Below are 18,783 nucleotides of genomic sequence, written 5' to 3'. Positions count from 1 at the left end.
GAACCCTAGCATGCATGGGTTCAGCAGAGACGATACTGCTGCTAACGCTGTGGGTGTAGTCTTAGCAGAACCAACTGGGGTTGTCACACGGCAGCGTTCCATGGCGGGACCGCCGAGTGATACCCTGGGCCCTAGAATAGCTGCTGGCGGTCCACAGGGACTGGCTGGCGATTATTCAGGGGTTGGGCTCGCAGTCTCTCACGGGACAGCGACCCAGGTGCATTCGTGGCAGCTACAAAGACGAGCCACGGCTTGACTTCAGTGGTAGCCGCTATGCACCCGCCCATAGCTGCCGTGAGTGGTCCGCCACACACAGCGACCTTTGGGCGAAGCTCTAGAGGGTACAGTAAGTAGCTTGAACAGCCTAGCTGATCAACAACCCACTTATGTCCTCGAGAGCCAGCGGAGCGTGGTGATCCATTACCGTCAATGGGTCACTTTCCCTCTCTTGATCGATCACTGTCAAATCAACAGGGCATAGCTCCATTGATTGACGCTGCCTATTCAGGTGGCGAGGTGATTGATCGGGGGTATGCACGCTCAGCTACCCGTGGTACTAGGCAAGCTCCCTCTAGCCAAGGGACAGCCGGTATAGCGGGTACCCATACACACGGCTTGATCTCTTGCGGGGAACGCAGTGAGGCATGGGTACAGTGGTACACAGCCGGGAGCCCTCACGGGCACCTACGCTGGAACCACGCATACAGCGGTACACAACCGGGAACCCTCACGGGTACCCATGCTAGTACCGCGCCGGTACCACGCCAGCACACAGCTGCTGCAGTACCATGGGGTTACCCTGGTGGCGGATCCTTTCAGGGTCAGCTGCCGGCTGGGTATGCCCCGTGGTACCCGCCGCAGGGTGTTTCTTCCACGGCCCAGCACCGTGGCAAGTGTCGCCAGCGATGGCCACGCAGTACCAACATCAGCTGTTGACCAGGCTAGCCGGCATGGGGCTAACCCAGATCTTGATCAGGGCAGGCCCCGTGCTGCTAGCGCTAGGACGGCGGCTGCGAGAGCATGCGGACCCAGTGGTGCCATGGCGGATACCTCGGGTCTTGCGGAGTACTCCCTCTTCTGCTGGCAGGTAGTCGGCGAGCCACACAGTGGTTATGCCTTCTTACCCGCTTTCAGATGCCCGTCCTCAGTTACCGTCATCTTCGGAGCATGATACGGATACTGTGGGCGAGGGAAAGGAGTCGGAAGCTGAGTCCGTAGTGACATCACTACAATCTCCTTCCCCGCTGCCCCGCGAGGGGAGCAACAGCACTGATCTTCCTCCGGACACCCCTAAGGGGGAGTCCATGGAGGAGGACCAGGGATCCTTTCAGTAGGATGCTCAGCTGCTGCTTCCTCACAGGGACGCCTGCACTCTCATTCCCGCAAACCTCACGGGTAGATATCGAGGGCTGTCGAGCTCAGTAGAGCTATGACGCCGCGTGCTTGCACGCTTCCTCTGCGCGTAACGCGGGCGGACCACGGGAGGACCACGGGACCCAGATGTCGTCAAGCGTATCACGCTCAGACAACATCTGAGCTCTTCCGCGAGGTGAGCCTATTAGCGGTGCTAACAGCTAGCCTCAACGAGAGCTCCATGGGCCTAGCCCATAGGGTGTCCACTCAGCGCTGGGAGGGGCCTGCCACTCCAATCGCTCAACGCGATGGAAAGGCAGGGTCCTTTTTCTTTGGATGCTTCTGCGCCACGGTGGAGGACCGTGCAAAGAAGCTACCAACGGGAGCACTCTGAAGAGGTCGGAAACTGCCCTTACCATGGGTAGGAGCTCCGACTTCAGCAGGCCGTGCACCACCAACAGTACCCGAGCCCACTACCTCTGCAGCACCCATTTCTGGGAGGCGCAAGGGTAGCACAGGAACAGCTGGCAAGCCCCGAAGCAGAGCAAGCGCTCTTCCAAGGGAAGCTAGGCAGAGCATTCCTGGGGGCTCAGCGGTTTTTCCACAGGGGATCTCCCAGTGGACGACCGCTTATGGCTTTCACCCAGAGGGGGGCAACCATCTCTTTGAGCGCCTGGGTATGGTCAGTGGTGAGGGGGGGTTACAGGCTGGCAACCCAGTCTCCCCACATTCGTCTGCACATTTCAGAGGTCCACAGTAGTGCCGGCAGACGGCCCCCAGCGTCGGGCACTACTGACAGGGATCACACAGCTTCTCACGAAGCGGGCGATTGTCCCGGTCTACCCCCCGTTCTACGGGTGATCTTGGAGCCATTGGCTCCAAGGAAGACCGGCGACGGAGCCCCATCCGAACCGCAGGCTGTTGAACACGTTCTTCAGGCCCAAGAGGTTCAGAATGGGGACTCTCGCCTGGTGCTAGCCTGCCCCATCAGGGGCATGGGAACAGCATCGCTAGATCTCTCGGACGCCTATCTGCATATGCCAATCGCCTCTCAAGATCGGAGGCATCTGCGCTTCTAGGTACAGGATCAAAATTACCAGTTTTGATACCGGCCATCCGGCCTGTCCATCTCTCCCAGGGTGTTTAACACTCTTGGTCAGAGCGGTGGCAGCGTACCTGAAGCACAGGGGTCAGTCCATATCAAAACAGATTGAGTGTATACCCACCCTCTTGGATTTTGCTCTCCTTTGGCTCAGGGGTACCTTTCATGGATCCCTAGGTGAGGTCACAAGAAAAAAATTCAAATTCCATTTCGTTTGCGAATGGCGGGCAATCAAAGTTTGGCGACCTCGACCAAAATTGGGAATTTAAGGGGACCATATGCCAACGTGCTCTCTTTGAGGGGCACTTTCTTCTTAATTAAATCAGTTGTGACCCTCTGTTTGAATGTGGTCACTCACTGGCTGTGTCTGAAATGCCTAATGCCAAAAAAGATTGATTTCGGAATTTTGTTGGGATTTCAGGGGGGGTCAAAATCAGCACTTAGTACTGTTCAATCAAATTATCTTTGATTTTGAAGGACCCATGATAATGTCACAGTTCACTTTATAGGTCCTAATTATGTTCAGAATGGATTAACCATGTGCCAATGTCTATGAGCAATTCAAAAAAAGAGAAATTTCTAGACCCCCTACAGAATTTTAGGCCCCCCTAAAGTGGTTCAGCCACAAATGGCGCTTAAAATCGGCAAATTTTGACACCTAATAACTTAAGGTGTACACCAGATATGAATTTCTAGTCTTTTGCATCTGAAAGAATGTAGTCTAATGTTACTAGGAACATAAGATTTGTTTTGTATTTTTTGTGTTTTGTTACTAAGTTGATGGTCCCAAAAATCCCAATTTTTGACTAATAATGTACAGGTTATGGGTACAAAATGTCAATTTCAACATACCCTTTTTTCTATTTTTGATCATTGTCTTATTTATCCTGTTATTACATAGTTAATAACGTCGATTTTGGTGTCTAATTATGTTTTCTTGCATGAGAATATAACTATTTAACAAAAAACTGTACAAGGAACCAATGACCTCCTTATTACAATATGGACGCTTTTGGCAGACATATTGCAAAAGAGGGTAATCGGTTCCTTGTATAGTTTTTTAATTTGCTTAGTTGTATTTCTCATGCAAGAAAACATATATAATTAGACACCAAAATTACCAAAATCAGACGTTGTTAACTATGGTCAGAATTCAAAAGGTCGTTGACCTATGAACATTTTTCATCATAGCGCCTCCTGAAAGGTCTGACACATAACAAACTATACATTTTTGGAATCCTCATGACCATACGAGTAATTTGATATATTACTTGACATAATTGGGAGCATTCTGAAAATTTGACACCCCAACCTGTACTTTGCATGTGCATCGTTGCCAGGAAGTGCATTTTTTTCCCTCTTCAAAATCCATACAGAGGATTAAAAAGTAGTTTTTTCTTATTACTTGACTCAAGAGCAACTTGAAATATCAGGATAAATAATACAAATGGCTATAAAGTGATCAAAATATTAAAAAATATCATACTAAAATTGGCATCCTGTATGCATGGTATGTTAGGCAAAAATGACTATTTTTGAAAGCGCCAACTTAATACTAAAACACAAAAATACAAAACAAATCTTATGTTCCTAGTAACATTAAACTACATTCTTTCAGATGCAAAAGACTAGAAATTCATATCTGGTGTACACCTAAAGTTATTAGGGGTCAAAATTTGCCGATTTTAAGCGCCATTTGTGGCTGAACCACTTTAGGGTGGCCTAAAATTCGGTAGGGGTCTAGAAATTTCTCTTTTTTTTAATTGCTCATAGACATTGGCATATGGTTAATCCATTCTGATCATAATTAGGACCTATAAGTACACTGTGACATTATCATGGGTCCTTCAAAATCAAGATAATTGGACTGAACAGTACGTAAGTGCTGATTTTGACCCCTCTGAAATCCCAACGAAATTCAAATCTATCTTTTTGGCATTGGCATTTGGTATTTCAGACACAGCCAGTGAGTGACCACATTCAAAAAGAGGATCACAACTGATTCAATTAAGAAGAAAGTGCCCCTCAAAGAGAGCACTTTGTCATTTGGACCCCTTAAATTCCCAATTTTGGTCGAGGTCGCCAAACTTTGATTGCCCGCCATTCGCAAACGAAATGGAATTTGAATTTTTTCTTGTGACCTCACCTAGGGATCCATGAAAGGTACCCCTGAGCCAAAGGAGAGCAAAATCCAAGAGGGTGGGTGTACACTCAATCTGTTTTGATATGGACTGACCCACAGGGGTGTCAACATCAGTTGCTACCTGGACGTTTGGCTCATATACGGACGCACTCCACTGAAGACTACGGGTCTCATGGGGTTGATAGTCCGTAGGGTGCGGGACCCTGGATTTTTGATCAGCTCAAAAAGTCCAGCGTGGTCCCACGAGACACCACTATTTGTAGGGGCCCAGATCACCCTCACGGAGGGGTTCAAGGGTGCTCTCACCCGAGCGGGTGATTTAACATGGTGCGGTGTGCCTGACTCTTGGCCGAGTCTCGGCAAAACCCGCTGTGGCATGGATGAAGGTGGTAGGCCTAATGGCCAGTATGGTAGACCTCGCACTGTACTGCCGTTTCTACGTTAGGCTTACCCAACTACACCTTCTAGCCTGCTTGCAGGCCCAGTCGTCACCCAATCTCCCCCGCGGTTCCGTTGTCGGAGATCGCGCGAGAGGAACTCTGGTGGTGGACCCATCAGCCCAATTTGACCCAGGGTGTCAGGTTTCCTGCACCCCCGGTATGTCACGTAGTGACGACCATAGCATCAAAACGGGCTGGGGGTCCACATCCACGGAGACTCCGCCTCGGGCCTATGGGGCCATAGAGACAGAGTTTCACATCAACCTCCCTCGCTTACGAGGAGGTGATCGTGGAATCACATACCGTTGTCCTGACGGATAACACAACCGTGGTAGCCTACCCCAACAGACAAGGGGACTCCGGGCCACCACGATTGAGCCTGCATGCACGACACCTGATAGGGTGGTGCAAGTTCAGGCAGATTACGATGAGAGCGATACACATCGCTGGCGTCACCAGCATCCTCGCGCACAATCTGTCACGAGGAAGGGTGTCGGGACCAGCAGAATGGTCCTTGTTCGCAGGTCGCTTCAGACGATCTTCAAGGGATGTACCACCCTCGAAAAGATCTGTTCGCATCTCATCGCAATCATCCACTGCCGGTGTACTGCTCAAGGGTCGCGGACCCCCAATCATTCACCGTGGACGCTCTGTCCATAGACTGGGGAGGGATGACAGCTTATGCAGTCCCTCCGATCTCACTACTCATGAGGGTGGTGGCCAAGATCGGGTGGGAAGACTGCATTGTCATTCTGCTAGCGGCAAGGCCGCTGGCACCCCCGAGGTACCAGATCTACTCCGGATGCCCGGAGCGGAGGTATCCAGTCTATCACTAGAGCACCTGCAGTTAGCTGCATGGCCCTTACCAGGGAACACGCAGCGGAGGGATACTTTTCATCAGAAGCTGTTTTTCTCATCGCCGGGCTAGACGGAAGTCTACCCTCCGCACGTATAGCCAGAGTCTGGCTCCATACTACGCTTGGTGCAATGAGACAAATAGCTCTCCGCTAGAGCCTCTGTGCTGCTAGTTCCGGAGTTTCTGACAGAAAAGTTCCAAGCAAGACTTCAGCAGGCCACTGGGGCCAGCTATAAGTCAGCTGTCCTCTCCATTCACCGAGGTTTCGAGACGGGTCGACTATCATAGCCGATGGTTACCTTATTAGTCTACGCCTCGACGGTATGTTCAACGAGTGTCTACCAAAAAGGAAAGTGATCCTCCTAAGGGATCCCAACACAGTCTTAGATTACTTTAGGGTCACCTTTTGACCTTCCGCCAAAAGCGACGCTTAAATACGTAACTCTCAAGATGGCTTTCCGGTTTGGCGTTGGCTTCGGGACGGCGGTGCTGAGTTGCACACGGTCTCGAGGTTAGCTTCCGTGTTCACAAACACTGGAGCGACACTGTTTCGGCGCTCTGTTCTCGTGACTACGTAACGGCGCGGTGCATACCCGACATTCGTCCCTCTCCAATCCCCAGGGTTGGGCAAGGTTCGGCTGAAGCCAAAGATAGGCTGGGGTGTCCGATAAGGCGCTGCAGCACTATTTCTTCCGAACACAAGCCTTGCGAGGGACTCACGACCGCATTCATCACCCTTACAGAGCCTTTTCGGTCCAGCCGCTGTCGCAATGGCTGGTCCAGGTGTTGGTGGGGTCCGGGGATCGCGAAGGTTTCGCGCCCCACCCACCCACTCGACACGAAAGCTATCTCATCATCTTGGGTATACCGCTCGGTTGTCCCTTGAGGAGATCTAGCAGGCGGTGTCCCGGAAGCCACCTTCGCTTCTTCTCTACGATACTTCCGCTTACGTTAGTAATCAGAGACGGGCGGAGGTTTACCGACATTGTTCGGGCGATCATAATACGGTGGTGTACGAGTACCAGGTTTTCAGACTATACAGAATACTCAGCATGGTAAGAACCAGTGTCGCTATTCTTAACCACCAAACTTATTAAGTAAGGAGGTTTATGTCTGTGATCGCGTGGTCTTTTTGTTTCCCGACCGTTGGGGGAAAATATTTTCTGACCTCGCGAAAACCATCGTTACCCGCTCCCGATCCCTGATCAGATGCTGACCAATCTTGTACCTCCATCCGTCGGTTACTTGCTAGATCGATCTTTCAGATGTTGATGCAAGAAGTATCTTAATCAACATCGGAAACGGTAAGATCGACCGGTGTACTGAGTCTAGTCCCAAACAGAAATGTTTGGTAGACTCATAACCGGTGCGATCTTACCTTTCCGATGTTGATTATCCCGGACCCCGGCCACCCCCTACAAGTTTGGTCCGAGTAGGGGATCCCAAGTCGGATAAGGGACGATCATATGGTGTGACATCACCTTTTGGGTGAGTCCACCGGGGATCGGGGTTTTGTTATTTATTCATTTATGTGGGACAAAATGACTATTGGTTTTTTCCGATCTCGGGATCGATGCAAGAAGTATCTTAATCAACATCGGAAAGGTAAGATCGCACGGTTATGAGTCTACCAAACATTTCTGTTTGGGACTATTATTTTTTAGAGCAATGTTTGGTATGATTTGAACAGTTAAATATCTGTGGAAATACCATGAAGAATGTGAAGATAAAACAGCTGACAGTCAGCTGACTGCAAAACATTTTCAGCTTGGGAAAGTGCTTTTGGCTTGGCTTTTATCATACATGTCCCTGAGGCCGGAGTTTCTGTAAAAAGGTTGACACTGCATAATGCACAGGTCAGGGGCACTTGATGTAGGGATCTACTTGTGAGTAAAATATTGTTTCATGTTTTCAACAGTTTCTGAAAAATTCGAGAGGAGGTGGACTATGTGCACAGGCACAGCCTAGTATTTTATTGTATAAATTCTTGTCAATGAATGTTGCAAGAATTCTGGCTAAAAACCACTTTCAGGGATTTGAATAACTTGTGTGTGTGTGTGTGTGTGTTTGTAGTGAAGCCAGTGTCATCCCCCTCATTTTGCAGATGTTATTTTCTGAAGTCATGCACTAATTGTTTGATCACTATGTCTTTGGAAACATTCATTGGATGAGATGGATGAAATATTAATTCAGCATCGAAGTGGTTACGCAATTCTCTTGGTTACTGGATCACACTATTTTGGTATGCCTTCAAGTGCCATATAGCCTACTTTGTGTGGTGATTGTTTCGATTGTGTGATTTTCGGGTAATTTTGTGCCCAGGTATCAGGATCATTAAGGGCTGGGGTATGAACGTTTGGACAGTATTTATTTTGGGACATAGAGCACATCAGACATATCGAATTGCATTCTGAATACGAAGAATGTCATTCTGATATCAAATAATTTTGAATTTTGAAATTGCAATTTAATACACATTTTATGGCAAATCATTAAAATTGATATTTTTGATATTTAACAGTACCTGAAGTAAACTTTATAAATCTGATAATTTATACTTAAAGTGTATGTAGGTGGGTTGAAAAGCCGACGATCAATTGAAAATTTTGACCTTTCGTATTGAAGATATGGATTTTTTTCCCAAAACACCAAAAAAATTAAGGTCTTTTTGGGAAAAAAATCCATATCTTCAATATGAAAGGTCAAAATTTTCAATTGACCGTCGGGCTTTTCCTCCTGCTACATACACTTTAAGAATATATCATTAGATTTATATAATTTACTTCGAGGACTGTTATATATCAAAATTCGAAAAAATATCAAATTTTTATAATTTGTCATAAAATTTGTATTATATTGTGATTTTCAAAAATGAAAATTATTTGATATCAGAAAGACATGCTTCGTATTCAGAATACAATTCGATAGGTCTGAGGTGCTCTCATGTGCCACAAAATACTGTCGAAACGCATAATAAACGCTCATTTTAGATCTCTTAATGAGTTGACCTAAAAAAAAATTGCACAATGTTTTGTGTTTTTAATATGAAAATTGATAACTTGTATTCATGTCATACTCTATTAATGATATCAAAATGCATTGAATTTGAATGCATTTTGATATCATATTAATAGAGTATGACATGAATACAAGTTATCAATTTTCATATAAAAACACAAAACATTGTGCAATTTTTTTTTTAGGTCAACCATGAATGATCCTAGCATTTAGGTCTAGGTCCAGGGACACTAGAAAACCGGGAAAAAATAATAATACTAGCAAAAAAAAATGTGCCATTTCAATTTGGTTCTATAAATGACTGAATCTCTTCTTTTTTCAGTAAGAAGTCCCACTCAAAGGAGAAAACATGACTCAAGATTAGTACAGGCTATTTATAGTGGTGCTGGTATGGTATGGATTTGTGAACATTGTAAAATGGCATTTTGTTGGGTGAAAGTTGATCATGTACATTGTTGGACTAATACAAATAGAAGGGAAGGAGTTCACATGGTCAGCTCCTCCTATGTTTAGTCTAGTTATTGTGTTTAAAATAACAGGGAGTTGAGGAATGATCACCTAGGGATTGTTGCAATGCCTTGGTTCATGGTACAAAATCATTGCTATTTTCTTAAATATTTCGCAATTGGCAAAGGTTCACAAAATATTCCTGGCTGTAAATATTTTATTTTGTTTGCAGTACACATGCAATTCAATGAATTTTAAGTTTGCAATAAATATATACATATATGTAAAATGTGGTTTCTTTACCAGTTACAAAGGTTTGAATTTTGATGTTGTGAAAATGTGATTTTTACAACTGAACAAATTTATTTAGCCTACCCTTAGGCCCCTAACAGTCAATTTTGAGTTTCCCGTCACATAATTTCTGAAAACAAGTGAGGTAACTTTTTCATTATTCATTATTCATTATTTTTCTGCCTTTCATTATATGACCAACACGCATGTAAAATGTGTTGTTATTTGCCGCTCACTCACTTGAAGATGGATGTTTAGCCCAAATGAGATTCAAAAGTATATTAATAGAGTCTGCAAGGTTGACAGCAAAATGTATGTTTTGATTTTGAATTTTTTTACAAAAAATAAATGGATATTCATCATTTTCTTTTGCAAATATAGCCAGTTTTTATCAGTATTTTTTGGAAAATCACAATAATGAATTCAAGTGAGGGTCAGAAAATGAAGTGAGGGCGGGTGACGGGAAACTCAAAATCGACTTTCCTTGGCCTTATACATAATTTCGATTTGAGTTTTGTGGAAACTTTTCAAGGTGCACAAAATGGTTAACTGCATGTTATGTGTGTTATGTTATTTCAACATAAACAGTCCAACCAGGGAAGTGCCACTGGGACACTGCAAGTGCAACCTCTTTTATCTGGCCAGGATGGGACCAAGCATTGAGTGGATAAGTGAAAAATCCGGATAAATTAATTAAGCCTATAGATATAATTCTGCATTAAATGTCTGAAGTTCTAACATTGAAACAGCAAAAGGTTCCTCAAAAAAAAAAAAAAAAAAGTTATATCCTTGTAAATGTTTCAGTGCATGAAATAAGCTCTTCAAGCATTAAAAACGTGTTTTATGAAGATCATATAGGCCTACCATATCGTTTGTAATAAATGCCCTGGGGGCATTGCATTTTTTCAAAAGGGGGGCGTTTATTGGAAGATTGGAAGGGAATTGTCAATGACAAAACTTAAAAATCTGGTTAAATTTCCCGATGGTGCTCCTGTAGAAAGGAGGGATTTACAACTTTACTAATCTGGTGAGATTTACCATAATTAGGCAATGAAATGGATGGAAGTTCGAGTCATAATAGGTTTTGTCACATGCAATTTAGCGATCGTCACTTCATGACTGACATGACTGTTGTAAGTTTTAAGCTTACTGACACAATATGACATGGAAATGTTTGCATTTATGTCAGTTTTTCATGGAAATATTGGAGGGGGTGTTTATTAGAGTTGGAGCATTTATTATAAATAATACGGTATGTCCGGATATTAACATGGAGATACTTATAAAAGAGGTCAGATTACTATAGGCCTACATTGTAGAGTGGTGACCAGTTTAATGCCAATGTCAAAAGCAAGCCATCCAGCAGTAGCAAAAGCTATTTAAAATGTGATCAAAATCTCATCTCTTTTGACCATGCTATGGTGGATCAAGCAGGGTTGGGCAGGCTTCATGCTTTGTAGGAAAATGGATTTATGCACCAGATCAACATGGGTTAGAATTCTGTCAGAAGGTTAGCCTAAATTTATGTCCAACAATTTTTGAGAGGTCAAAGACCTGCTGTTGTTTGAGGAATCACTGAAGTTTTGGTACAGGAAAGAAGGTTTCTCAACTCATCAGAAAAATAGGCTCACTCTGAAAACTTGCCAAATGTAGCTTTTAGGGACGCGCCATTAGATATTATCGGGGGAGTTAGGGTTAGGCCGAATTTTTCTATTTGGCGGCAAATTCTTATATTTTTTTCTGCCTTTGGCTGCATTTTTTCTTTCGCTGCCGAATTGGCGAAGTTGTCTTTTTTCAATATGTATATTTTAATTTTGGTTATAGGGCCTACCTTTATACAGAGTTGGGTAAAAAAAAAAAAAAATTTGAGGCAATTTTTTTTCCATCTCACTAGTGGGCAAAGTTATTTTTGTCTCTCACTAGTGGGCATTTTTTAAAAACTCCCTGGCCCCCCAATAATATCTAATGGTGTGTCCCTTAGGATGCATGGGGATGGTAGGCACTACATGTGGGCTCTATAATAGCCATGATAGCCTACATATTTGTGCAGTCGGGCCTATTTTTGGTGTATCCATGGTGTTAAGATATTCTTGAGTGTACAGACTCCATTGAGGAATTAGGCAGCTTACGGAATAAATTCAATAAAGATGTATAATCCATCAATAGAAGAATACTGTACTAGGCTAATTCTGTGTAGTTTTACCAGGGTGGCAATTCCCTAGGTTTACAGGATTGATAAACCAAATTTTTCCACGCATTAATTTTCAAGAAATATTTACTCTTCCATGACTTGGCTATGTGTTTTGTAATGGGTAAAATTGTTTTTTCTTCCATATTAAAATAATGTATGGATCCCATATAGAATCACATACTGTAGAAACCAGAAACTGATCTCCGGAATCTACTCCACAATATTGATTTAAAAAAACTGATTTCAAAGAACATGGGAATTTCCCTTTAGTATTGGTTATGTTTGCAGGTGTTTCAGTTGCATTTGACAAATCATATTATGAACTTCATAATTATCTCATACCCGGGAAGGGGTCGATATTGAAATAAAAGTTCATCATTCGATGGATGCCAGTTCAGTTCATAATCTAAACATACTCATAATATCATTGTTAATTGTGAAACTGAACATCGGAACAGGAAATTCAGAAATTCTAAACAACCCATGAATGTAATTTGTTAGCCATATTTACATTGGGTTATTCCAGAAATGAATGGTATCTCCCCCTCCCCTAGAAGGCAAACAGATTGTACAGAAAATATTGGAAATTTGCAGAGCAAAATTTTAGCCTAAAAACTTTGGGAATTCTGAAAGTGCTTAAAAAATAGGGAGTTCCTAGCAGCACTGCAAACAATTTTTTGAAAAAGGTCATTTGAGGTCAACATGTAAAATAGGCTGAAAATGAAAAAAAAAATCTATTAATATTTACTATTTGTGATGTTTGAACAACCGCGACCAGAATCCCTATTTTACTTCTGTTACCAAAAGTAGTTGCGAAAGCAGGCTGTTGTGAAAGCAATTGAGACTTGTGGTTCGAGAACCGCCTTGTTGAAGAAACATGGCCCTTTTACTTGGGAATTCTGACAGCAAAAACTGATGTACATACAAATGAATATGATTTTATTCTGGTGTGTTGGGTGTGACCATTGATTGTGATTAAAAGCCAACAATAGAGGTCTATGTAATAAGACACACTTAGGTAAAACAGCGGCCCCTTCACAGCTGCCCATCTCTGGCAAGCTTGGCTCACTGGCAATTCAATCAGAATCATCAGGAGCAAGCTTAGACGAACTTCTTTCAATATGTGTATATTAAAGTCCTTCACATTACTGTCATAGTTCCATGCAAGGAGTCCAGTATTGGGTAACCTAGATGCAAGACATGTTGAACAGCACTCTAATGTGCTGTCTGTCAACTTTAATCTGAGATGATTACCAACAGTTTGTGGAGAGAAGCAAAAGTTCATCAGGGTGAGTTGGCATGCAAACATTTATGGATTAGGTTGCTTGATATAGGGCTTTTATATGTACTGGACTGAAAGCCTATGGTTGAAGGTAGTATCTAGTCCAGTATATTAAAAAAATGTAGATATTTATTTAGCGCTTTTTGCCGTAAACAGCCTCAAAGTGCTTTACATTTATTCCGCCATCATTAGAATATGTTGGAACAATGTTTGCAGCCTACAAATGCCGCAGGGTTCATCAGTACAAAGACTGTGACTACCCCTAACAGCTTCCCATTGCACCTGGGTGGGGTCTCACCTCTACATGGTATGGAGGGGTCTCACCTCTAAATGGTACCGGTATTGTTCAGATGCTGGGTGCATTTTGTTTTCACTCTCCTGTTTTCTATTCTTTGGAATCGGAACAGTTTGGTTAACATCTTGGGTTTATTAATGTCATAGGTCTACAATCACGGAAACAAATGTATTGTTGGCACAATCTCACAACATTAATAACATCAATTGCTTCCCACCTCCCTGTTCAAAGGTAGGGCCCATGACACTATCCACATGATCCATGCACAAGTTTATACTGGGATACAAGGACTGGTCATGAACATGTTTACAAGTCTGTGGGTTGAAGTGGATGAAAGCTGGATTAGACATGAATGAAATGCAGCTGCTAGTAATACTGCCTTTAAATAACATGGTTTATTTCTACAGTCTGGTTATATAATGTAGGTTGAACATGTTGAATTTATAAGTAAATGGACTGGGCTTCCAAGTTAATCTGTTGTCAAGGTTTACAAACTATTCAGAGTGTTAATCAAGAGTCATTGGTTCAAGCCATGGTTATCAATGTTGCAAGGACATGAAACAGTGCTATTCTCTAAATCATCTGTGATCATGATAGGACTATTATGTCTTCAGGGTCTTTGCTGTGATAGACCATGGATAGACTGTGTCTTCAGGGTCTGTGATGTGATCCATAACCTTCCTGAAGAAATTAGTCATGGAAACATGTAGGCATATAAAATTGCACTCAAGGAAATGTAACAGAAACTGCCTTGTTATTCAAATGATCTCTTTTGTTGTAGTATTGATCATTCTTGAAATTTCACAGAGTGTTAAATTGTTAAATACCTCAGGAAATCGTTTGACAGTACTGGGTATTACACCGGTACCATCAGATGCAGAATGATGTTAGCTTTGTAGGTTTCCATAACCAAACCGGAGGGATTCCTTGCACCGCAGTGAAAATAGGTAATCATCACGGAAGTTCTCGGTGTGCACTCTGTATTCGTTCCTGTCATCACCTATCCATGGACTTGAAAAACTTCACAGGGGTGGTATATGAAAGTACATTCTCAACGTTAATGTGGTTGAATGTACTCCTGACCCCGGGAATTACAGCATAGTTTGGATTGTGTGATCATCCTTGTTTATATTATCCTTTATAACTTTCACGGTACCCAATTCAAGTTAATTTGACAAAGGCTTGGTTTGTTCTGCCTTGCTCTTACAAATTGAAATCACCATTGTGCGGTATTTTAATATGTGTGGCTTACAAATGTAAACATTTTATGCATGCCTTCTGGTGAACTAAATTTTGTAATGCTTATTTTGCAAAGCATTAACTTTGATAAATATGCTTAGGCCTATATTGAAAAAGAACAGTTAAAATCTTAAGTTTCATAACTATTGACATCCAACCAACAATAACTTGAAACTAATACGCTTTAGATGTAATTGCAATTTTGAATCATCAGGTCACAAATGTAGGAGCTTTACATCACAGTTCATGTGTGTCTTAAGGTATGTACATTCTATAGATAGGCCTACATGTTTGCAATCAGTTTTGATTTCATTGGACAATGGTATTCGCTGTTATAGTGAACGTTAGAATATAACCGTTGCTAGATCAACTGGATCACGCTTTCTTTGTTATGAACCACTGATCGAAATGATCACAACACAAAGCCTATGGTATATCAAAATTCGGAACAGGTGTATGAGTCCAGGCTTGGAGCAGTAACCAATGGTTACTAATGTGCACTATGGCAGCGAATTGACTACACATTAGTGCCATGACATAAGTCTACATGTAGGTAGGCCCTACATGATCTGCTCACATTCAATGTATCCCTGCAGGTTTCCCTTACTGGTAATTGAAAGTGATAAAACAAACATTAATGTTGATATTTTAATAGACAGCTATAATAGATAAACATATAGTTTGATTGATGAGTTAGTTAGATGACACACTTTTTAGAATCCCACCAACCAGCCACATGACCAATTAATGTCATAATCACTTTAATATCACATTGTTTGATTTCCTGTGATTTCCTGTCATTGAAAACAATGAAGCTGGCTTATGAAATGCGGAAGACCTAACAGGAAACCAGCATCAATACTGGGTGATAAATAGTTTCCTCATTCACAACTAAATGTTTATTTCTGTAGTGTTAACTAGTTACACATCTGATCAACTTGACAACAGCTTTAGAGGTAATAGAAACACCCAATAGAAACTACAGTGTAGGCAACTTTGGTTGTTTATAAAAAGAACATGAAGAAAATTATGGGGCAAGTGTTGCCATTTGGTGTGCATTATGCACACAATTGGGCTTCTCTAAATCTGATTCCATGTCTGTTCAATGTTCAAGCAGTTCTCCGCCCAGGAAGAAGTTGAGGTACCTCCCTAAACTTAGCTTCCCGGTCCTGGTTCCTGGGCTTGGTTCCCGGGCTTGGTTCCCGGGCTTGGCTTACTTAGCACTACTTTCGGGCTCTGTTGCTATTAGTATACTATCCAGAGAGATTGTGTCAGGCTCTGTTACTCTCAGTATACATGCTCAATTGAACGCCTCGCGCTAGGCACTCGCTAAGTTCGTGAGGGCTACAAACTGTGGCTAGGCTTACTGTGAAGGCCTGACAGAACTACAGCCAGATTAAGTCTCTGACTAAACCCTCTAAAGGATGCATGCATAATCCATAGTACTGATGTCTTTTGTAGAAGTCACAGGCTGCTCTTAGTTTAATCACAGATCCTGGAGGATCTGTGATTTCATGTAAGCAAATTGTTTGAAGTCATCTCAATTCCTGGTTAGATTGACTAATGTTTCAAGATATGTATGATTCAACAGTGGCAAAGCAACTAATTTGGATCTGGATCCTGATAATGCCAGAATAGTTCACTGTTTCAGTTGTCATGGTTGTATTGGAAAGATGAACAGAAACTGAATCTGGATATTGCCACATGTACATTCATATTCATTCATTCATTCATATTTTATTTTTATACCAGCCACACCTGTATACATGTAGGTGTGGTTGTTATTATACATGTAGTAGAGAGAAGACAATAACAGTACATTTGTGTGTTTTGAAAAAAGAAATACAGGAACAATTTGCACTAGATGCTAGAAATTTATTACAAAATTAGGGTCTATTTCCTATGTGCTTGGTGTTTTACATGTGTTGACTAGAACATTTTAACTCTTATTATTAATATTTTTGCTCAATTTAAAAAAATAAAATAATGATAATGCATGGTATACTACATACATGTAATGTGCCAAGACTAGTGATTTTAAAAGCGATTGATTATGTTTACACAGGATAGGGCCTACAGCCTGGTTGAACTTGCCAGTATGAAAACAGTATAATACCAATTTTAGAAGCATGGTTTTCCATAAAGACAACAAGCATCATTTTGTATCATTATGTGGAACCAAAATTTCCCTCCAAATACTAAAATTATCTCGCATTTTGCCATTTTTTTTCTTTTTCATGTTTGAAATAGACAATGTTCCACTATACTACATCTATAGGACATTGTATGGTAAGATTCTCTTATTTTTATTCTCAACAGTACTTCAGATTCGCTCAGTATTTTTATGAAGGAAGTGCCTTGGATTTTTTTTTCACATTCCCTCCCACTTAAGTCTATTTATAACAGCCCTGGTTGGTTTAGTCATACACCGGTAGTCTAGTACAAGCATTGTCAACCTAGACCTGATGATATCATGGACGTGACTTACCGAAGCATATTTTGTACTGTCAAATGTGAGAACCTGTAAAAGAATGGTAAGGGTATGGTGTGTGTGTGTGTGCTGACTGACCTAGTATCGGTGTGCAAAGCCACTGACCAGAACTGGCTCTTTTTCTGATAATGATGATGGATTTACATGTAGTCTAGGATACAAAGTGCCTTTTAGCATAATGCTAATGGAATATCCTCATGGATTTTATATTTCCTCAAATTGTATAGCTGAAACATTGAGGAGAGTTGGATATGCATAGATGTAGAGAGTGTAGGAATAGGCTTGTTGAATTGTATGTATGGCGTGCCTAGTACTGTACACATGTATGTATGCTTACATGTACCATATGGCTTCATTTGTACAGGTAGGTGTACTATCAACATGGTTAGTGATCTGGTTCACGATTTCTGATGGAAAGTTGCACATATGTCCAATTTTTTTTCTTGCACTAAAAGCATGTCCCACAATTTCTTGGGATTGTTCAAGCAGATGAAATTATCCATCATAATTTTCATACTTTATTCTGTCAGTGAATCTCGGTTTCATTCAAGTTTCCAATGTAGCATGTGGAGGAGATGTACAGGCCTATATGACGGGCAAACTGTAGGCATCCTGGGCCATAGATTAATGTACAATCAATTTGTAATGTAGATTTGAAAATCCTTTATGCTCATTAATCCCGATCGTAATTGTAAGGCAATTAAAGTGATAACATCAGGGAAGCTAGTTGTAAGTGGATATGTTACACAAATTGAGTGAATAACAACTATTTATTAAAATATCTATTATAAGAAGTGATGAAGCTAGAATTATTATCAGGTAATTAATGCTACCATACTGAGGTAGAAGATTGATATGTAGGTCACTGTAGCCAGAGGTTACTCCACAAGGACAGGATGAGGAGGCAGACAAATTAGAAGATGCATGTGTGTGATATGTTGGTTTCCTTATACATTCATGTTTCACCATACAGTTGCTTTCACAACTGGAGCCTGTCTGGCATTTTGTAAGCTACACACTTGGGGATAGTTCATACAGATTGAGCTGGAGAGGGCAGTAGATGTAACACTTACCATACTTTTCATCAGATTTTTTACATCAGATTTAGAATCTGACATACCATCGTGGATTTTTTCTGTGGTTGAAATCTGTGATACATAGAGGCGACCTGTATCATTTGTTAAACAGGTATACTGTATGTGCACACCTTGATTATTTGATTGTAGACTCTTTACATTCTAACATTCTTTACCAATTTGACAGAGAATGGCATTGGAGAACTGTACAAAATTCAAAATTGGAAACCTGGGATTGAATATCTGCCAAAATCCAAAATTTGATCCTGACAGAAATTGGAGTAAACTAAAACTATAAAATTTTAAAAACAATGTAAAATGTATAGACCTATCCAGTTTCCAAATTGTAAGAATTTGTAAAAATTAAATTAAAAAAAGATTATTATTGTATCATGGTTGATGAAAGAAACTTGACAATAAATTCACAGCAAATAGAAATTATACCAAATTAACGCCACAGGTTTGTTGGTTTTAATGGTTTTACTGTATTAATTATTATTAATTATTAAAATAGCAGTGCTGTGTCAAATGGTCAAACTGGTTGGCATAATACTGTGGT

This window comes from Amphiura filiformis, chromosome 6, assembly GCF_039555335.1.
Source record: "Amphiura filiformis chromosome 6, Afil_fr2py, whole genome shotgun sequence".
Lineage (NCBI taxonomy): Eukaryota > Metazoa > Echinodermata > Ophiuroidea > Amphilepidida > Amphiuridae > Amphiura > Amphiura filiformis.
Note: the sequence above shows the minus strand (reverse complement) of the source record.